At 29.2% G+C, this 23,486-nt stretch overlaps 1 protein-coding gene across 16 annotated transcripts in view; it reads right to left on the reverse strand.

Annotated features, from left to right (window-relative positions):
• The window catches only part of LOC107454643 (fasciclin-2), a 186,694-nt gene that overhangs the window by 140,005 nt on the left and 23,203 nt on the right, over positions 1–23,486 (reverse strand). For 4 of the 16 annotated variants that reach the window (XM_071183769.1, XM_071183779.1, XM_071183746.1 and 1 more), the window contains exon 2: positions 18,876–18,921. The exons of the other annotated variants lie outside the window; for them this stretch is intronic. The gene's annotated coding sequence lies outside the window, so the exon portion shown is untranslated. The remainder of the gene's footprint in view (positions 1–18,875; positions 18,922–23,486) is intronic. 16 annotated transcript variants of the gene reach the window in all.

A 23,486-nucleotide genomic window follows, 5' to 3' on the forward strand; every position in this document is an offset into this window, starting at 1 on the left:
TTAGGTATTTTATTTTTTTTCTAGTAGAGGATAGTCTACTTTACTCGTCTGTCAATTAGTACTAATAAATATTGGATTCTTTGTTAGTTAAAAATAGTTACGCAAAAAATGTTACAATTGACCCCACTCTCCCCTACTTATACTTTCGAAAGTAAAAAAAAATAGAAAAATTCAACTGATTTCGAAAATTATTAAGAACATTTGGAATTTAAATTCCATAAAATGATGAAAAAAAAAATTCAATTTTTGCGTGATGATTTGTTTACGGAGAAGTTGTGCTCAATACGTAAAAAAACAGGTGTTATTATTACTAAATTTTTCTTATAAAATTTGTGTCGATTTATACTATACAGAACATAGATTAAAAGTCTTAAAAACTTTCAGTTAACTAATTTTTCAGTTACGTTTACTTTTCAGTTAAGTTGCGAATTATATGGCATACGACTAAGTATAACTACCATTTTAATTAGTAAATATATTTTTTCGATAATGTTGCAAAAAAAATTATTTTCCTAGCTTAATGTTATTTATGTTTGATAATTACCCAGCGAGATTATTGCAAGAGAGGTACTTAAAATTTAAAAAACTTACTTTATAATTCCCAAATCTAAATTTAAAAAAATATTCCGAAATTTGATTTTTTTTTTAATGTTTTGTTTCAGTCTCAGGTTTGCCACCCTTTTTCATATCAAAATGGTTTCCAACTTTATTTTGAAATTTTGTCTACATTTTTTTGGTAAGATTTATATTTATCGCCATTTTAATTTCATTTGAAAATTTTATCCATACAGATTTTAATTTTTAAACGTCGAATGTATCTGTCAATATTTTATTATTGTATGAGTCTTAATTGTGTCTAAACTTACTTTAACTGTATATAGATTCGTGATGAATTATATCTAATACACAAATTTTTATTCTATATATCAATTATATTTACTAATAATTTTATTTTAATTTCAAATATAAATTATATCTTTCAATACTTTTATATTAATTTCATAAGTCAATTATTTAGGATAATAACTTTTGTTCAAATTTCATATGTCAACTCATATAGTCTTAATGTGCCAACTTCATATCTGCAAATATTTTTATTTTATGTATCAATTATATCTAAAAATTTTACGGGCAAATTTCTGTAAATTCAAAATAAAACCTATAAATTTTCCAATTTAATTTTGTTTTTAAGACCTATTTTTGCAAGCCTTGTGTCATACTCCGTGAAACACAAGAACTTTTCCTTGGTTTTAACACAAAAAAAAAATGAATTATTTTATTCTAAATGCAAGTCGAGATAAACACTACAAAACAATCACTACTGTATTCTAATCACTCATCACATGCATCTAATTATAGTTTATGAAAATAACTCTACCAACCTTTTTCGAAATATACAATAAAGAACAGCGATATCAAAACCAAAATAGAACAATAAGACATAAAAATTATTTGGTAATAATTAATAATACAATAAGCACTTATGAACAGTCAAATTTCATTGTAGAAAATAATAATTAAGATATTCACCCCATTTTAAAGAATGATAAATAGTTAATGTTCAAAACAGATCATGAATCCTTAATGTTGAAACTCTGATTAAACAATTAAAAACTTATGAATGCAACTCACAAATAATAGGTGATTAGGAATTCTAACCGGCACAATTGATCTAGTTTAAGTTATTAAGATTTTATCACTAAGATTTAAATAGACTATAAATACAACGCTAATAACCTAGAAAACTAATAATACGAAGAATAATTAGCAGTTTTAAAAGGAAAGATTAAAATGGATTGTCGTTATGGTTAATTTTAAAAAATATGAATGTTTTTGAACTTTTTGTGTTAATTGTTCTCATTTATTAACGTTATAAACACTTGTACAGATTTATTTAAAAGTGCTTAAATTATAGTAAAGAAAATATAATTCATTGTTTCTGCTATTGAGTTTATTTTTTTTATTTGGCTGCAAATTAAGATGAATCTTAAGGATTTACGACAGATTGATAAATATTTCATATGTAGCGTTTATATTTTGATTTTACGGTTTTAATTTCTTTACTAATCTGAGATATTAAACATACATATTTCCATTTATAAAATAAGAAATACTATTTTTCATTAATACAGTTCTTTTTAATTTTCTTAAATTTACTCCCCCTCCCCACAAACTGTACTTTATTAAAATGAATTCGACACTTAAATAACAGTGAATATACAGATTTCAACGATATAATAAAAAGACGAAGTGCTGTATAATAACCAGGTTTGAAGAAGTTGTCTAGAAGAAGAATTCTTGTTTCAATTTATTCAATTATTTAATTTATATTTGTTTCAATTCTTGTTTTCAAAATTATTTAAAGAAAACTTTGAGCAACGCTTTTTGCATTTTTTAATACTTTTAAGTAATTTATAAATTCCTCAAGTGTGGAAATTTTTATATTAAATTTGTTGAAAGTTTTCGGTATATTGTAGACAACAAACTTGTCTGTAAGCTTTTAATTTTTAAAGGGTGTCTGAAATTTTTTTCTGAATTATTTTTTTTAATCCATGAATACTATTAAATAAAAAGGCTTAAAACATCAAAAAATAACAATATAGAACTTTGAGAACCGGGAAGGCTCAAGAGAGATAAGACTAACTTATCAATGATTTGACCTAGGTTCTAATTCCAGCATTGGTTGGTCATTTTGCGTACTGCTCCCGTCTCGCACTTATCACAGTGGTGGCCAAAAATATCCCCAGTGGTAGTCCAATAATGGGTTGCGTGGTTTTTCTCTCCATGTAACACAAATAAGGATGCAGCTTCACTCAAAAACTTTCTCACAAGGTAAGTTTGTTCCAAATTTTAATCCAGTGCCCTTGACCTTTGTTTGAGTTTAAAATTATAACTCTATGGAGTTGAATATTAATATAAGAATAATGGTCAGTTGTTCAACACTGGTGATAAAATAAATTCAAATTGTAAATTTGTTGAGTAATCTTCAAAGTCTATAAATTTAGATTTTTTTTCACTTTTAGAATAAGAAGCTTTAAAGATTATCGGACTGATCTATCATAGAACTTTCCTTAAACTTCAATGCAGGTGGTGTTTTAGAATACATGCTAAATTTGGACAAATAAATATAATCCCAAATTTATGCCTTTTCGAAGTAAAGATTATTTCATTTTTAACATATCCATAGATTAAAAAATATCATTAAATATTTTTCAACCTTACCATAAGTTCCAAAAGAACGTTTTAATACCATATGGTTGACCATTCTCAACACAAGGATGTAGTTGAGATAAGTCCTTGTTATATAAAGCTTCTTACAGAACTCAGCCCAAATAATATATAAGATATAATAAATCCATCTTACTCCCCCTATACAGAGAATAAGAGCCCCACCCTTAAAAAAAGAACTTATTTTCTTCGAACTTTGGAATGAGTCTGAATCATGGGAGGTTTGTCTTCTTTAAAAGAATTTTCAGGGCGTTGGTGAAACAAGTGAGAAGACTTTTTAATTAGCTTTTTTGGGGGCGCCCACTAATAGTAGGATGATGAACACATGGTAAAAAAAAAAGGGATAGGTTCAACAGGTGTATTGAATAAGAACACACAGTTTTTATTTTTAAAATACAACTGTTTGTACGTTCAAAAAAAAAAATTAATGTAGATAATATTATTCACTATATCATATGAATTCGGGTATTTTGATAAGTTTATCAAATTTTTGATTTTTTGAAAATTTTTTATCGTTGAAAATAATTGATAGTAAGTACTCTGAACCCTATTCAGAAGAAGAAAAAAGATCCTGGGTCAGAAATGAGACAAGAATGGATTGAATTGAATTGTGGTGCTTAATGGGCCAGACACAATACTGTGCCATTGTAAGATTAACTTTCCTTTATAGAAAATTTGTGAGAAATTTGAATTTGTGCTACATTAATAAAATCTTTCATAGTTCTGTTGATATTATTGGAAATCCTTGGAAGAATCCTTATAGAACATAAATTATCTTCCACGGAAGATAGTTTGCGTTCTATAACTTTTGTAGGCCAGTAATAGTACACGAGAGAAACAGCTATATACCAGGGATTAATAAGCCTCCTGGAGCATTACATCCTAAAAATTATTTTGACTTCATTATTTACCGTTGAAGAGCCGATAAATAATGAATTTGCGATTACCAATGTTAACGCCGTTGCCTCGTAATTTCAACACCAACTTAAAGAAAAGGATATTTCTGAATCAAGCAAAAAGACAAAATTGCCTTCTTGGAGAATTTTTGAGGAAAACTAACTCACATTTGCATACCGCGGAGAGAAATATCACAAAAACTTCTCATGGTTTACGTGACGGCAAATAAAGTAATATCTATGATTCATCTACTGAAGATATTCATGTTATTTTACAGAGTTGGAAGTCAACGTTGCTTAAGTTCGGCATATTCGGAGTGACTACGCTGCTATCTAATTTTACCCGGATATTCGTTTTAGAATAAATACTGGTTTGATAAATACGTCGAACTTGAAAAATTACACAAAAACAAAATTCGACCTAGAGGGAATTAGAAAAATTGCACAACAAAAGTCTACATACACATCAATTAAAGGTAACATACGAACTCAATGTAAAATAAAACCGTATTTTACTACCCCACTATCTGGAACAAAACGTGCTTCAATTGAATTTCCAACATCCCCGCAGACCCCTTTTTTTTTCATTCATATTTTTAATTGATTTCCTCCCATACGATCCCAATTTTGAAAGTCAAATTACCCATTATCTCAAACAGGCATCGCGACCCAACCGCCACGTCATCTCATTACAATATAAAGTGTTAGGGCACGTAGATCCATATTTAATTCCAAGTCCTATCCACCAAGCCCATCTCTGGAACATACAATAGTGAAATTCGAACTTCTTGGTAAGTCCAAGTTGGACAACCAGATCCCGCGGGAGTCGCTTTAGAATATTCGTTTTTTTTTCTTCCGTTCTCTACTCTCTATAGAAGCAAATTGGGCAAAAAGCGTTACCCCTAGATCTTTATCTTCTATAATGCCCTCGTGCTATCTTCTTTATGGATTTTTTATTTTATTTTTATAATTATCCTTCTCGCTTCGCAAATCCAATTTCTGGCTGGATAGTCTTCCGTTTCAGGGCGCGTGCTGAGTATCAAGTTGGAAGAAAAAATCTTCCGGATGTAAAGAGCTTTGTTGTAGGGTTTTCGGTATTGAAAACTATTATTTACATCAGATAATAAAAAACAAACTAAGCAAAGAAATAAAAGTAAGGATCTTGTTGATTTTTCAAAAAGTACTGTTAAATATAGAATGAGACGTTTGTTTACACTCTTATATTTAATCTTATATCGCGCAAATTTGCTGCAACGTTCAACAAATTATTAGATTTAGCCATGTTTTTTTATGCAAGATGAGCCACACTATCGTGAAATCAAGTTTAAGAATTGCGCATATGTAGGAAGCAATAGCTTCTTAAATTTAATTACACGAATACTTTCTATCTATATTATCTCTCTGAGTTAAGTGTTACAGTGCTAAATGTAGAAAAAGGATATTTTTGAACGGTACCTATTAAAAATTTAACGAAACAAAATATTCATATAAAGTATAACATTCAATTTTTGAGCACGTGTTATGGTGGCAACTGAATAAAAAGGAGAGGTTTAAAAAAATTGAAAAGATTTTTTTGAAAAAAAAAAGAATATTCCAAATTAAAATAATTTTGACTTTTTAAGCAAGAATTATATGTTTAAATGAAGAATAAAACCATAGGGTTTAAGTTAGTTCTAAAATAATCGGAATAATAACAATAAAAGAAATTAATAAGAAAAAATACAATCAAGAATAATTTTTACTTTCTGATCATGAGCTGAAGTAGACCATTAAGAAAAATCACACAATTAAAAATCTCAATTTTGAAAGTAATGTGCATCATTTTTGACAAAAAATATTCACAATAGTTTCGCAACATGCATACAAATGTTTTATAAAATACAACGTACACGTTTATATTTTAACTGAATTTGATTCAAAATGAATTCATTCAAAATGAATTCATTCATAATTCATTTCAAATAATACAGCAATCGATAACCAAATTTAGAAAATAATGCGTTTTTTGAAAACATAGCTTCCTGAAGTGCAAAGCTAACAAACGAAATAGATTACAATTGTTCTAATTTAAACAAAGTGTTATCTCATTTCCTTCAGATAAAGAGGAGCCACATTTGACTCAAAGGAATATTTCGTATTCAATAAATTCAGATTCCTTTTTATTAAAAAACAAGAATATTCATTTTGAGATTCATTTTATTCAAGCTAATAGCAAACATTTATTTTCTTAATTTTAAAGTGTGTCACTTATTTGACAGAAATCTAAATATGTGTGTGTATTTTATCGTACACGGTTTGCACAAATGAATAATTAGATAAGAAGCCTTTAAATTTTTAAAAATATTAGAAACCTTATAATAAATGATACGTGTATTCAAGAATATACATTATAATAAATTCAGAATACTCATTTTGTGATTCTTTTAATTCAAACAAATTAGTAAACATTTACTTTTTTAAACACTTTAATGTGCGATTGTGCGCTACTAATTATTTGACGAAAATCTAATCGTTTCTGTATAGTACTGTACTTGGTTAAAACAAATGAATGATTGGGCAACAATTGTTTAAATTTATGAAATTACACGCAATACAATAAATGATATATGAATTCAAGATTACATATTTTAAAGTAAATGAAGAATATTCCTTTTTGTATTTTTTTTCCAATTCAACGTATCAGGAAAATTACATTTTTAAATATTTTAATGTCAGTCACTTACTATTTGACAAAAATCCAATCCTGGATTTGTAATATTACACACGATTAGCACTAATGAAAAAATAAGTTTTACATTTTCAAAACTATTACACATATTACAATACATTATGCAAGAAATTAAGGAAAGATATATCAAGTCTTTTTTCCTTTAAAAATGTTCCATGTGTGATCCTTTTGTTAGATGATAAACGTCTAATCTGTAAATTAAGCTCCTTTAAAATATTTTGTAATTTAAAGCTAGCAGTTTTCCTTAAGGTTGCCCTAATACGTGCTCTAAGTTCCTGTTTCGTTTTCGGCATCAATTGTTCGTAAACACAGTCTTGGGCGTGAGGATGACAAATTTTCTACCCTTGGCTATGAAGGTACCTCCGCCTTTATGGCATGTAACTTTCTTTATATTACGTAATAGAAAATTTTAATCTAGAATCCTAAACTTATAAAAGCAAAATTATTGAACTTACAGATTCATTCATTTCTCGAATGGGAATAAGTTTTAACGTGAAATTTTATCCACTTCTTTAATAGAAAAAAAGTATTTTAAGGCAGCTTCAAATTTTTATCTTCTTGTTTTTCCCGTTTATAGAGAATCTATTGCGCGAAATATCACCATTCTTGACAGTCTCTAATCAGTTTAACAGTCACGGATTCAAATATTGCCTAAATAAAATGCATCCAATTATCCTTCTTTTAAAGAATGGAATTGATGAGTGTGTTGCATCTTTAATATCTTTGAAGGAAAACAAGAAACATGTATCCGAAATTAAAAATTGTCGCCAAAAATGTTTAAAAATTGCAGCTAGAAAGGGCACTTTAAATTGTGCTCTAAAAAACATAAATGAGAATTTATGCATGATCTAGGAATGCATAATTAAGCAAAATTGAGCACGATTTAGTAAACTTTTCTCCTTGAAGTTGGGAACTGAGAAGTTGGAGATTGAAGAAAACATAATCTTAATCATTTTTTCGATAGGAAACTAGTTTTAATCTAAAATTTGACTAACCTCAAAAGATAAAAATTGTTTAAATAGTGCTCAAAAAAGTTCTCAAATGTTTCACTCTATATTTTTCAATTTCATATAAAATTTTTATTGATAAAAATATTGCCTACATTCTGGTAGTGCCTAACCGTCATTACAGCTTTAAATATTGCCCAAATCCTAGCGCCTTTATTCCTAGAGATGGATATGAGGAATGAAAAATGATTCAAGATAAAAAGTGACTCTTGCATCCCCGAAAATGAAAATCATGTATGAAAATCAGGGCCAGGTGTAGAAATGCACGACAACCTCTAATTAAGCACAAGCAACATAATTTTTTTTTTTATCTTGGACCTTGAGTACGCAAAGCAAAACAATTTAACATACAGACTCACCTATCATTCGAATGGGAATTAGTTTTAAGGTGAAATTTTAAACTTAAAAATTAGAAATTGAAATGCTTAACACTTCTTGAGAGGAAAAAAAAAGTATTTTAAAACGTGAACAAATTTTTCGCTCCGTGTTTTTCAATTTCATAGAAAGTCCGTTGGGAGAAATATTGTCAAAGTCCTGCCACTGCCTAACCATCTCCGCAGCAGCATCTGCTTTAAATATTGCCTAAATCAAATGCATCCAAGCATCTCTTTTCGGAGGGATGGAGTTGATGTGTGCATCCTATCACTTTGTTCGAATGCACCCGACGGAGCAGTAAATAAAACCTCCACGGGTACCATCGGCACCTCATACCAACTTCATCCATCCTTCTAAAAAAACGGGGGAGTTAGTACCTGAAAGCATGAAACGTGCCAGAAGCACCCCCTCCAACCCCCCAAACAAAGTGGAATAAAAAAAAGAAAGGTAAAAGAAACCGAGAATGAAGAGGAGTTTTGAATACGAAGAGCAATTGTTGGAAGATGCATCCAATAAACGGATGAAATAACGCCAATGAAGACAGATTGGCTGTCGACGCTGGAGCACCTGGGAACCCCCCTTTTGTTAAATCCCTAATGGAGAAGGGGATGGAATGATGCACAACAAGAGAATTTAATGTAAAAATGGGGGTTGAGGAGAGGTTCCAATGAGAAGATGTGTGGGAAAAACCCCTTTTCCTAAAAAAGTATTCTTGCATCCAAATTGCTCGAAGATTGTTGGCTTTGTTATCCATTTTCAATGGCATCTTTTCATTTCTTTCCAAAGAGATGAAAACTCAGTCTAAAATAGTTTTTAACGTACATATTGTATATTTGTAAGTCGACAGGTGATAAATTTATGAGTTCTTAAGAGATTTTGGGGGGATGGTAAAAGAAAGCATCTCGCTTGGGCGATTTCTATCGATTCGAAGCTCATATTTAAGTGGATTTTAGACTGAGGCTTATGTCGAAAAATATGTGTTCTTATAAATAAAAAACGCCCGGTGGCTGAGTGGTAGCGCTTCGCGTTCTTCTGCCACAGGTCCTGGGTTCGAACGTCGGGCTGGGCTAGATTGACTCAGTCTTTCATCCTTTTAGTGGGTCGATAAATGAGTACCAAGCATGCTTGGAAACTAAACACTGGGGGTTCCGGGTTCGGCTGACCACCTCACCAGAACATCTGTTCCTGCACCACAGAGCCCAAGGTCAAGAAAACTGAGATGAGCACAGTAGTCTTTGGCTCTCTATGGGCTGTTTAGTCTATAAATTAAAGACTTTTTTTGAGAAAACCACCTCTAAGAAACAATTTTATCAGGACATTCAGAAATTTAGGTCGATTTAATTTGAAGCGCATATTCATTTTAACGGGAATAAAATTTTATGTTTTCCCGTTTACTTTTAATATTATTTTTTCCTTTTATTTTCGACTTAATAAACTTGATTATATTTTATTTTATGATCGTCGTTTAAAAGCCACTTTTGAGTTTACGACTACCAATATTCAACTCCGTAGACTTGCAGTTTTGAACCCAATCCAGAAGACAAGAGAATTTCGGGATCAAGTATTGGGAGAAATTCGCCTTCAATTAGGACTTTTTGATGGAACTAACCCGCGTATGCGTTATACGGGGAAGAAAATCACGAAAACTTCCTATAGCTAGCCTGGTGGCTTACTCATAATCCGTCTACTACTGAGGATATTTTACGTCAACACTGTGGTTGAAGCGAGTCGGGTGCGGAATTCATATCGCTTGGATTCGAACCCGGATCACCTCATTTAGGAGAAAGCTTGATTTACAATAATTTTTATCAAAACTTATATTTAACATTTAGGTAGAAGTTATATTTGTTTTGTGTAATAATATTCTTATAAAATCAAAGCAGTCATAAACAGTTTTTTGAAAGTTTTTTGATTGATTGATAATAGTTTAATATTACAAGAACCTGAAGCGGCTACACAGTGCAAATTTAAAATGACATCGAATAATAATACAATTTAATTGTACAAAAATCAGAAGCGACTACACAACGCAGAGAGGTATCGTAGCGAACGCAATATTTTACGAGAAAAAGAGTAGGAAAAGAAAGATCAATATCGTGGAACTCTTGTTTTACTAAAAAAGCTAGGATTCGTATTTGAAATCGCAGCAAATTAAAAAAAAATGCTAAATAAACCAACAAAGTATTAAAAAAAATTGAAAATTCAAATTTATAAAACCTTTGAAACGGATTGATGCTTTTTTAAAATATGAAGATTAAAGTTAAAAATAGTCTGAACTTCACAAAATTCTTCTGCTTTTATTCGCAATTTTATTCAAAAAGTTTTCTTAAAATTAATGTATATGTATTTTTGCTCTTTTCTTCTAAAAGGAAAGCTACAGGAAATGAAATCCATTGAAATAGTTGAAAAAATTGCAATAAAAAACGTTCCCGCAGGTGCGTTTAGATAAGAAGTCCTTCTTTAACAGCGAACTTTGTTCCGCAAATAAAGTTCTGAGATAACAAAAGCTTATGAAGTCTCTTAGAATAATGACTGCATAGTTGTAAAATTTCACGTTATCGCATTAGAAACGCGATAAAGTTTCAAAAAAGACACTAAAAAGTGAAAAAAAGAATTGATAAAATGAAGCATCTGTTCCTCAATCTAAATGATATTTTGAATTCTTTTTCCGTTACAAACTTCTAGACAACCTACAAGTGCAATTAGAAGCACCCAAATATTGTACAGTTTTAAAATTTTCTTAAACTTATTGCAAATTTAAATTTAATTCATGCAAATTAGTTACTTTTATTATAAAAGTGTAAGAAAAAAGAATAATTAGCTTTTATTTAAACACGAGAAATGTAATTAATATTTTTATCAGATACAACACTTATTTTTAAATAAAGTGATTAATGGCCACAATGAAGTTGTAGAGGAGAGAGTTGTGAAATAGTGAGAGTTTGTGACAATTTAAGAGTTTGGGTGATGACTCGTGCAGGAGTGGGGAGGAGGGAGTTTTTAGTGAAGAACACAAAAAGCGTATTTAATTACCATTTTGATCATATATAATAACGTATTTTTTATATAAAGTAGTTAAAAATCTTTCGGGGTCGTCAGCAAATGAAATGAAATCGTAAAGGAGGGAGGGAGTTCATGAACTTTAAGAGCTTGTGTAAGATCGGTGAAAGGAAAAGTTTAATTAAAATATAAATATTAAAAATTTATTAAAATACTTATTTATTTATTTTTAATCTGAAATTTATTTTAAAAAGTAAAAAATGTTGTTTTCTGTTGATGCTTTTACTTTGCACCGCGAAACAACGCTCATTAAGGTTAAAATTAAGTTCCAGTTAAAAGCTTATATTTAAAGAGAGATCTTCTTTAGAAAAAAGATATTGTGTTTTATATAACACTTAAAAGATATTGTGTTTTATATAAAAACAAAATTTAGAGATAAAATTTTTGAATTATGATTTATAACTGCTTCTCTATCTATAATACTTTGTCTCTGAACTCAAGCGTATAGCGTGATGTGTAAATAGTGGCATGGTTATGGGTAATACCTAGCGACAAAGGCATGAGGGGGTTAAAAAAAAAAAAAAATTTGTGTCATCATTTACGGCCAGGTTATTAATCAAAATTAATGCTTGTGATCAGCTTACAATGATTAGAGAATAATGAATTTATAACGTGCATGTACGAAAAATTTGCACCGAAAACACTTAAAGTACTTTAAAAAAAAACATCGGAAAATTATTCTCTTAAAAGTATCGAAAATATTAAATTATTTTTGTTGAAGAATAATTAAATAATTTAATGGCAATTCTAAAAATTTAAAATGTGTAGAAATTTCAGGAAAGGCAAAACATTCTTTCCCAATCATATCAATTTGGAGGAGGAAAAAAAAATCAATTTTAAACAGTTCCTGAAACTGGTTTGAAAGCGATTAAAATAAATTTTGCAAAACTTACATCATGAAATTTAATTAAGTCATGTTTATCTTCGAAATTAGCTCCCCTATATCTTTTTTTTCCTTGCAAAGAAAACAGTCTAAAGCTCATTTTATAAGTTGGTAAAACTTTCACTATCTTTCAAAGAATCGGACGAGAAAAAAAAATCACAAGGACCTGAACTCCTCAACTCGTCTTATTGACATCAAGTAAGGCGAAAGAGAGAAAGTCAGGGAAAATAGAGAAGAGGCATTTGAGAAATAAAAAACTTCAAAGGTAAATATCTTTCGTGAAGGAAAAGTGGCAAGTAAAAATCTCAGTGCCATGAGTTTATTAAAAGGCATCAACCATTAACCTTCGCTAAAATTAGAAACGTGCTAAAATCTCAAAAAAGTACAAAGATATTTATTTAATACCTGATTGATATTTCTATCTTTGAAAATGCAGAAATATTTCAATACTTTTTTATCCTGCGAAAGTTTCGGAAATGTATCAGTTTATTTGCCATTAAAAATGTATTTAATTATTTTAATGCAAATATATTTCAATCGCTTATAGCTACTTTAATATCAAAGAGAAAATCTCAGACAATAAAATCATATTTAAATGTCCATTAATAGAGAGTGTTTCGTTATAGCTGCTTTTCATATATTTTAAAATTTCCCCAGTATTTTCTAATCAGAATAATTTTTAGGCCTACTGAAATAAGCTTACTTTAGATTAATTAGTAATTATATAATACATATCTCAGTTCCATTTGCAATGAGCCAACAATAATGACGGAGTATTATAAAGAGTAGATTTAATTAAGGGCTGATTAAAATGATTTCAAAAAAAGAAAAAAAAAAGGAAAAAGAAAAAATTGAAGCTAAATAAAAATGAAACACCTCAAGTTCTCCTTTCAGAGCATCCGCTGTGAAAAGTCATTGTAATAAGCCTAAGGGAATTCAGATAGAGTTATTCTTCCCAAAATTTTTAATTAGCCTAAAGGCAAATGCGTTAATTGTAAAAATCTTAAAAATATCAAGCTGACAAGAAATATTGGAGGTTTATCTAAAACCTCCGCACGCACTGTAAATTGATGTTGGTTGTGAAAATGGGGGAGGAAGAATAACCGGAGTGTTGGAGGTTGAGCTGATTTTTCTATTAGTATACAAACTATATATATTTCAATAAATTTGTAACAAGGAAAATAGCCCTAACGCACACGCCATTTTACTAGATATTTAAGTTTTTTCATTCTGTTATTCTAATAAAAAGATTGTATAAATTAAAGTTTAAATAGCATTTTTCTTACTCTTTTCTTTCATTGCATATTTAATTCATTTAGAAAAGTTCAACTATTCCTTCTTCATAAATTTCTAATTTAAATTGTAAAAATCTTACATAGAAAATTTTAAATTATCTTGAAATTCTTTTAACTCATTAATTATAATGCTAGTAAGGACCTTTCTTTTTTTCTTAAAAAAGGTTTTACAAATTAAATTTAGAACAAAAGAATAAATCTACTTCAACATTTCCATTAACTATTCAATATCTCTTCTGCACACACACGCAAAAAAAGAGATCCTTTGAATTAGATCTTTTAAATTGGCAATAAGTAACAGTCCTGCACTTCACGAAACGAGCAAAAACAAAATGGCGACATAAAAAATCGTTTGAATAGAACAAGTTCGTTGACAAGTCAAATTCTATACAGATCAAATGAAATAAAACAGTACTAAAAAAGGAACTGAAATGAAATAATAAAAATCGTTTTCATTTCCTTCCTGAAAATGGCGAAAAAACAGTAGAAAGCGTTAAAGCCTAAAAGGAATTCATTAGTGCTTTTAGACTTCGCTACTCAAGCAGGTAGCTGCGGTTGTAGGGGTGGGGAGGAAACAAAATTTGTTTTTTTATTCGAGTTAGTGACAAGGTAGGGTGTGAAGCATAACCGAAAAGGTAATTTCTGAGAACAAAAATTGAAGAAGCGTTTCTTTTGGAAGTGAGCAGTCTGTAATCAAGTGTAACTGGAGAAGTGCACATGCTCACTCGGCTGATTGTTTTGTTCTCGGCTGATTGTTTTCTAACCCCGACAGTGTGGGAGTGATAGGTAATCGCCAATTATTCACGCATGCTCAAGAATGATACTTTTTCAATCGTCTGGCATTTTTTATTGTATTCGTCTAGCATTTTCTTTGTTTATGGAAGAAGCAATTTATTTAGAAAAAAAAGGAATTTAGTTATTCGTAACATTTGCTGGAGAACTAATTACTTAATTAGCATAATTACTTAATTTACTTGAATTTATTCAATATTGTAAGATTATTCATAAATTTAATGTGGCTATAATTAAACATTTTAGAGAATTTAAAGGAATGAAGGTACAGAGTGATCTTCGATGTGTTTCCAGACTGGAAGAAGGTTCTAAGTGCATTCGACAGTAAACAGCTATAAAAAATCTGTTGATAGTTTAAGGGTTTAGTAAAAAAGGTGCTAACTGAAGTTTTCGCAGAAAAAAATTTGAAGTTGATAGGGGAAAAAACTTAATATTATTTAACAATAAAACTTTATTTGGAAAGGTACTAGGTGACAATCTTTGAGCATTTTTCTATTGGAAGAAAGATACAAGAGCATTAGGAAACAAACGTCAACGAACGACTAGAAAGTTTTTTTTCCCGCTGCTGATTAAAATGCCAAGATTGCGAACGCTATCACACGAACAGTTTAAATGAGTTATGGTTTTCAAGATAGTGTTGATCAGAATTTTAAAGGTCCACAATAAAAGATTAAAAGATTTACTTCTGATTGTCAACGAACAATTTTTAGAACTAATTTTCTCAAATCCAATAAAATGTCATTTACAGAACCTTCATCCATATATCTCTCCAATTACGTCTGACTCTAAATAGAAATGAATAGGAGAGATTATTGCACGTGTATTTTTTCAATTAAAACATTTATCAGTGATATGTTATAAATGTTCAATGCTTGTAATTCTGCGTACTATAATACTTAAAGGAATACAATTGGCACGTCAGTCGCGAATGACGATCAAAAGGTTCGGACCCAAGTCTGACAAGTATAAAAAAAACAAAAAAAAAACAAACATAATAATCAGAACTGATTTATATCTTGTCATTAAATAGATGGAGATATAGACCTTTTCTAGGATGAATAAATATTTATTAGTAAAAGTTATTTCAATTTTAAAATTTTGAATTTTAAAAGTATTTAAGAGTGTTCTAAGCGAAACTGAGTAAATGCTTTTAATGCCATTTTTATAATAGTCTTAGTAGATTTATAGTAACAGAAAAAACATTACATAAGCGTAAATTAGACTATTGAATTCGATATTACAAACGCAGAAGGAGAAAAACTTTTAATTATAGCACTTTAGCTCCTTAACACGCATGCGTTAATAGAAACAATTTTCCTAATGGGGGACAATTTTCATGACTTATGAGTGCCAAAGTCACGCATCTCAAATGTATTTGAAACTAAAATTATGAAATTACGTTTTCCACCTTTTGTTTAAAAAAAAAACTGACGAATGATTTCAATTACTAAAACATTCGTGTTAAAAAAAATTTGCAGGATGCGAAAATGTTAAAAAAAATGCTTAACGTTAGATAAAATAATTATAAATGCTATAAATTATAAATATGAAGGACAGCAAAAAGGAATTGAAAGGCAATATTATGATAAGCGACACTTTTTCCTACTCTGGTGACATTCTCACATCAAAACTGTTCCTTAATATTGTTTCTATATAGATATTTTCCATTATTTTTCAGATAACAGCACAATACACAGCACTTATATGTAATTCACGTCGTTTTCACCCAAACCTTCATTCGATCCAAATTGAAAATGAGCCTTATTATATTGCTCCTAAGCACTTCAATAAAACATAAAATTTTTTGGATGCATTTGCGCTGTCGATCAAGTGAATCATACGCTACCGCAATAACTCTCACCCTGAATTCGATATTTTCACGGAGCCAACGACATTAAAAACCCATGTGGAAACATAATTATTTCAAAGATTGCATGAGAGAACCTAGTTATTTAATGTCGCCAAGCACACAAAAGACAATGTAAAATTGCGGTTTTAATAGCAGGTACAATGAAAGAGCAACAACTTCAATGGAAAAAAAAAAGAGATCGTGTCAGAAGGTCACTGATAGACAATGCCAATAAATGTTGATACACCAACGAACATTCTTGGAAACGTCAGAGGTTATTTAACTTACTAGTGGGAGGATATTTTTTTTACTGGTTGTCATAACTTTACTGGACGATGATTATATGTTATTATAAGGAATCGATTAAATTTAAAACATTTTACTTTTAGGGAGGCATTCATATATTACGTAAGCATTTTTTGGCACTTTTTTTAGGGTTCAAAATTAATATGGTTTATTCCATATTATCGATCAATTTTAAATACTTTCTATCAAATTGAACTATCCACTATCATTAACTCATAATAAAGTTACAATGAATATTTACTTAAAATACACTGAATATTTATAATTCATTTGAATTACAAAGTTTACTGTTCATTTGAATTACACGAGATGTTTTTTATTTAAATTACACTGAATATTTATTTTTCACTTGAAAACGACGAAAGATTATTCATTTGAATAACACTGAATGTTTATTATTCAATTGAATTACACTGAATGTTTATTATTCAATTAAATTACACTGAATATTTATTATTCAATTAAATTACACTGAATGTTTATTATTCTCGTGAACTACACTGAACGTTTATTATTCACGTGAACTACACTGTACGTTTATTCATTTGAATTACACTGAATGCTTATTCCTCATTTGAATTGCACTAAATGTTTATTCTTCATTTGAATTGCACTGAATGTTTATTCTTCATTTGAATTGCACTGAATGTTTATTATTCATTTGAATTACACTGAATGTTTATTATTCATTTGAATTACACTGAATGTTTATCATTCATTTGAATTACACTGAATGTTTTTTATTCATTTGAATTACGTTGAATATTTATTATATCCTTTTTATCTATTATGAAATAATTTATCAAATACAGTCATTTTTGAGGTGGCCATTGAGTAGAGCAACTTTCAAATCAATCTTTTTTTTCTCCCTATCTGTTAAGGCCATCTTGAAACAAAAGTAAATGAAATACAAGATGCTTTCAAGATTATTTTAAAAACTTCGAAATTCTCTTATTAAATAAGTTGAAGGAGAGAACTTTGGAAGGTTTCAGAGGCGTCAGAATTCAACTTTTTTAAAAGTCAATCATCCAGCAGAGAGAAAATAAGTCCGTATACTTACGGCCAAAAACCATTAATATATTTTCCAGGGTCCCCCTACTTACCCACCAATCCCCAGCAGCTCCGCAGGGGATCAAATTTCATTCTTTTCCGCACACAGTCGCAAAAAAATAATTTCCGTACCGGAAACTTGCGGACTTACCAAGTCTTCACGCACAAGTTTTAAGCGAGAAAAATGAAGAAAAAAGTGTTTTCTAGTAAACAGGAAGCGTGGTTTGAGTTTCTGGATAAAAATAAAAAAAACTGGAAAAGTTTGTAGAGGAGAAGGCCAGAGGAATCAATAGCTCCGGACGGGGAAAGCAATTTCTGCAAGAACACGCGACTCTAGTTGAGTTCGAGAAAACCCCTCTACCCCCCTTTTTCGAACACTTTTGTGGCCCACCCCCATCATCCATCATTCGAATGGACATGCATCGATCACAACAAAATCCAGATTGGGCCTTTGTTATTTTCACTTTGCTTTTTCCACAAACTTTTTTCGCGTCCCATTTTTTTCCCGGAGTTTTACCGGAGATCTTATCGAAATGATGTTTTAAAGAGCCCGGATTTCGTTTTGCCGATTAGATAAACTGGTTGAGGAGGGTAAAAAATGAGATGTTTAAATACCATCAGTTCGAGGGGAAAAAAAATTGTTATCAAAAAAGTTTTCTGAAAAGTCAGCAAACTAGAACCCCCGTAAATCCTTGGCAAAAACAACGCCTTGCACAGAAATGAAGATTGATGTTGAGTACAGATGATAAAAAATTAAATAAATAAAAAATAAAAATCCTTCAAAATGTTCAATGCTTTTTTTCTAAAATCAGATTCTAGAATATATGCTTTTTTTCGAAAATCATATTCTAGAATATTCGATTTTTTTAAAAATAATAATAAAGTAGTTCCGCTAAAATCTTTAAATTCAATAAAAATAAATGGCTATTTTTGCGTAAAAAAATCTATTCATTTTACACTTTAAACTGATATTTCATTCTTTGTAGCAGAGAATGTTCTCACATTCTTTTCGTAGTAATTGGAATTTTATTCATTTGCAGTTTTTTTCCTCAGTTGCTTAAACAAATGAGATACAAATTATAGACAATTTTGTATTTCGGAAAAAACCAACTCCAGTCCGATAAGACAATCATTGTAGAAAATACATTTTTATGTTTAATTTTATTTTCATATTACAATATTCTTTACAATAGAAAATATATTTTTACCTAGATATATATTTTTGTTAAAATACTCGTGACAAATAATGCATTCCTCGCTAGCAAACGCTTAGCTATGTTCTCATGGCAGAAAATGCATTTTTGCCTAGAAATGATTTTTAATGTTCTCATACTAAGAAAATGCATAATTAAATCTTGAAAAATGTTTAAAAAATCTAAAAAATATAATTTTTAATGGTAACTTACGAATCTCAGTAAGTTTTCAAAACCAGATCACCAGAATTTATCTTACCTACAAGAAATAAGAAAAAACAAATTAGGAAGAGAGTTAAATGTTAAAATACAACAAAAGTTAATGAAAAAAAATACGAACAGGATTTATTTTGTATTTTCTTCCTTTCAAAAATTACTAATATTTTTAATTTTTAAGTACATGATATTCCGAAAATTTTAGAACTAATAAACCTGTTCTAATATTTTACCAAAATTTTCAAGACAGACAAATATACAATATTAAATTACCAATTCAAAATCACTAAAAACGTAGTCTTATTGCGTTATATTTCAGAATAAAATTTGTAGGGGTTCTACAAAGACAAAGCGCAATTTACTGTATTCTAAATAAGCGCTGCCGTTTTTTTAAAGATATATATCGTTTTTGTTCTCTTATTATCAAAAGTTTAATAAAAAAATCATCGGGAGAAAATAAATAAAAAGCACTAGATAGCGAGTGAATAAGCTTCTTAAATCAAAAAGTAATGTTAGTAATAATTAACTGAAATCATTTATAACTTCTGCTCAATTTATATATTATAATAATATCAGCTTAATTTAATAGCATTATCCAGAAAATTGCCGCATATCGTATAATTTATCCCGTCATTAGAGATGTACAAATCAATCATTCTAAACATTAAAGCACTTCAACAGGAAATGAAATTCAAGATAATATATTAATTTAAACCACGTGACTGTTTAATGCTATTATAGTGCTTTACCATTCTCATGGGAAATTATAAAGCACGGATACGTTTCAACAGCGCGTTGTAATAGAATAAGCTTTCCGTAAAGCACTTAATGCAATTTAATGTTAGTAATTGATGCTAGAGATTAAACTAGTAAAAGCAGAATAGTCGTATTATGGGATGTATTAATCATTATTCAATTCTAATAAGACAAACGAAAATGTTCCATTATTATAGAAATTTGATTATCTTATAGAACTATTGGATAAGCGCTTATTCGACGGGGATTTTCATAGCGATAAGCTTTCTAAAATAAGAGAGATTATCCAGTTAAAACACAACCCTGCATTTAAATTATCTATTAGCTTCAAAGCTAAGATTGACAAAAATTTATGAAGCAATTACAGATATTTGAACAATAATTTTACTTCGATATTACAATCTGAGAATAAGAATATTACTTTATTAAACTAACGCATTTTATTCAGAACTAGATAAACTTTTTTAAAACTTAATAACGCATTAAGTTACAAAAATGGAAACATTCATAGATATAATTAGTACACAGCGCTAGAAATTTTGAACTGTTTAGAACTATAATATCGATCAAATTAGCTGTAATCTAAACGGTACTATTTCAAATTATATAGTACTTCATACATTTAGTTATATTTTAATACCTTAGTAGACAGCAAATTTGCACCGAATTATGTTTCAAGGTACTGATGTTCTAAATTGAACAATTAATCGATTTTTTTGAGCTGCCATTTAGTAGAGATTTCGGAAACCTGCAAATTGCTTATCTGGAAACAATATTAAGTAAAACTTTGATGTAGCACTCAATGCTACCTTTAAAAACTGTGTGGCATATCACTAGATTGTCCCAACCTTTTCGATATTGCTTCACGGATCAGTTTAGGAGAAATTATAGTCTGTTAATGAACCCTGCACAAAAAATTATCGATAAAACAGGTCCCTCCGCGAGATTATTTATCGTTAAAATGGACTTTTCACGAAATATTTTATCCCAAAAATGGGCTCTTCACAAAATTTTTATTTAAATTTATTTTTTTGAAGTTTTTGATTCATAATTTTAAAACTGCGATTGCTTGAAAGAAAAAATTCCTGGGAGGCTTTTTTCGAATTAAAAAAAAAAAAAAGAATTTCAAACTTTCTGTGCGAAGATTTTCCATGATTTCATGAAAAGTCTGAATTGACCACTAGTTTTTGAAATTTTTCTAAAAATCAGAACCAAAATATGCAACAACAATATACAATTTCACAAAATCACAATTTTATTGGTAGATTTCTTATAATTTCTCACAAAGTCTGAAATAATCCCTGATTAAAGCAGTCTCTTAACCATCTTTGGGATAGCAAAAAACTGAATTAAAAACCTACTGTATGTATAAGGTACCCCAGTATCTTTAAAGTATATTCCAACATATTTATAATTATTATTTATGCAGAAAAGGAAACTCAATTATCTAAGAATTTAATGTATACTTATAATTGGCAAGTCAGTGTTCAATATAATCAAATATTTTCGTTATCCAAATAGACTTAAATACCATAAAATTTCGACGATCAAGTCCATATTATGCTTTTATGAAGTTAATTTTAATTAAGACAGACAACAAAAATAAATCTTAAAATCTGATTATTATATTTGATTTAAGATAATTATGATTATATTTTAAGATTTTGGATGACTAATTGATGTACACACAAACGATCTGAGAAGGGACAAACTGGTCCCTCCAGTGTTTCTAGTGTTAAAGAAGATACAAATGGAAAAATTGAAGCACACCGATCGTCCTACCAGGAAAAGACAACACGGGTCATCATAACAAACGGTCACCGTAACTATCGGTGCATTAATTCGGAGAGAAAAAATGAACTGAGGGCATCCAGCTTGAAATGAAAGAAATATTTTTGTTAGAATCACCTTGAAATAAAAATAAAACTTTAATTTATCATCAACTTAAAATAAATCAACTTGAAATAAAAGTATTTGATATTTATAATTTAAATTTATACATTTTTAATCTTGTATTATTTATATTTGAAAATATTTTTGTACTTACTTTTTTAGACATCAAAATTTAGAGGCTTTTAAAAGATATAGAATCAACCATGCTACGTAATTTGAAAGTATAATAATTATGTCGAATATTTATTGATAGTTAGGAATAAAAATATAGATATGTAGGGGAGAGTGGGGTCAATTGTAACAGGGTACGATTGTAACAGAGCAAAAATTTAGAGTGTCGGGTTCTAGATTTGGTTCCATGGTGGCGCACAAGGTGTATTTAATAAATCTACATGCACATCCCTGCTGCAACCATTTTTATGTACTTTTGAAAGAGTTACATCACAAAAGATATTTTCAGGCTACGGAAGTACTTTTTTTGGTATTAGAATATTATATTGTAACAAATAAAAATTATTAACCGAATATGTAAGTGGACATCTTAATTTTTAAAAAAAGAAAAAAAGATTAGTTTCGCTAATTAACTAGCATTGTTTTTATCAAATGAAGCTGAAATGGCGTCTTGGGGACGATTGTAACAATACGTAAAGGGACGATTGTAACAGCTGAAAATAAATAATCTTATGTTTACAAACCATTACTTAACTCTTTAAGAGCCACCAATAGTTTCCTATATAATTTATATTATGTTGCATGTGCATTATTTTATTTGTCACCTTTCACAGCATAAATTAAAATTTTTAACCCTTTAAAGTTAAAAGTTTAACCCTTTAGGTCTCTGCTCATTATTATTTTTACTCCTAAAATATCACTACTATTTCGATCCATAAAAAAATATATCACAACTATGATAATATGTATAATTAACTATGTTTTAGTTGAATTTATGAAATGTTACAATTGTAAGTGGAGAAAATTTTAACAAGTGCACGACTGTCAAAAATTTTTAATAACTAATATAATAACATTTAAAATAAGTTTTTTTTCTAGTAGAGGATAGTCTACTTTACTCGTCTGTCAATTAATATTAATAATATATTGGATTTTTGTTAGTTAAAAATAGTTAAGCAATAATGTTACAAATGACCCCACTCTCCCCTACCCAAGAATAATAAAGAGTTAGAAACAAGTTCCTCCCAGTTTTTTTTCCCTTCTTTTTTTAAAGCTGGCCATTATTAACGCTAAGACTTCAACTACAATCAATGGATTTTTTGTAGTTACAAAAAATATTTTTCCCGGTGTCAAAAAGGGTAGTGTATTTATATTTTAATAATTTAATATTAAAAGAATTTTGTCCGCCAAGAAACACAATTTAAACAGATTTAAGAAAATTAAGCAGATACATATAAAATCCCATAAACGAATGCTTAAGTTCTTAAGATCTAATAAATCATTTTAAAAAATCTGTTTTAAAAAAAAATCTGCTGCAGATTATTACCACTGAAAAAAATTATTCGCAACATTCTCAAATAGCTGGGGCGCTTTTGGCAAAAAAAAGTGCGAATGGCTATTTCAAGCAAAAATAAGATTTTAAATAAGTAATTTTTAATAATTTTTAACAAAAAATAAATAAATAGAAATAAAGAAATTCATAAATTAAGAGTAAACGCATAAGCGTGAACTCATTTTTCGACGTCGTCAACTCAAAAAATCAGATTGAAAAAGGTTTAAATTAAACATTTTAATTTAAAAAAAATTAGTAAATAAGAGAGTTCGAGCATTGAAAGAAAGCTATAAATAAAAGTAGGTTTTTGTGATAGATCTTTTCTGTATTTTTGCCTCATAAGCCTTTTATCACGAAATCTTTCTGGTGTAATTCAGGGATTTACCGAGTTTGACATTCTTATCTTCGATCCGATTATGTCGCTAAATATCAAGTTTAACGGCAACTCCCCCGAA

The sequence above is a fragment of the Parasteatoda tepidariorum genome, chromosome 1 (genome assembly GCF_043381705.1).
Source record: "Parasteatoda tepidariorum isolate YZ-2023 chromosome 1, CAS_Ptep_4.0, whole genome shotgun sequence".
NCBI lineage: Eukaryota > Metazoa > Arthropoda > Arachnida > Araneae > Theridiidae > Parasteatoda > Parasteatoda tepidariorum.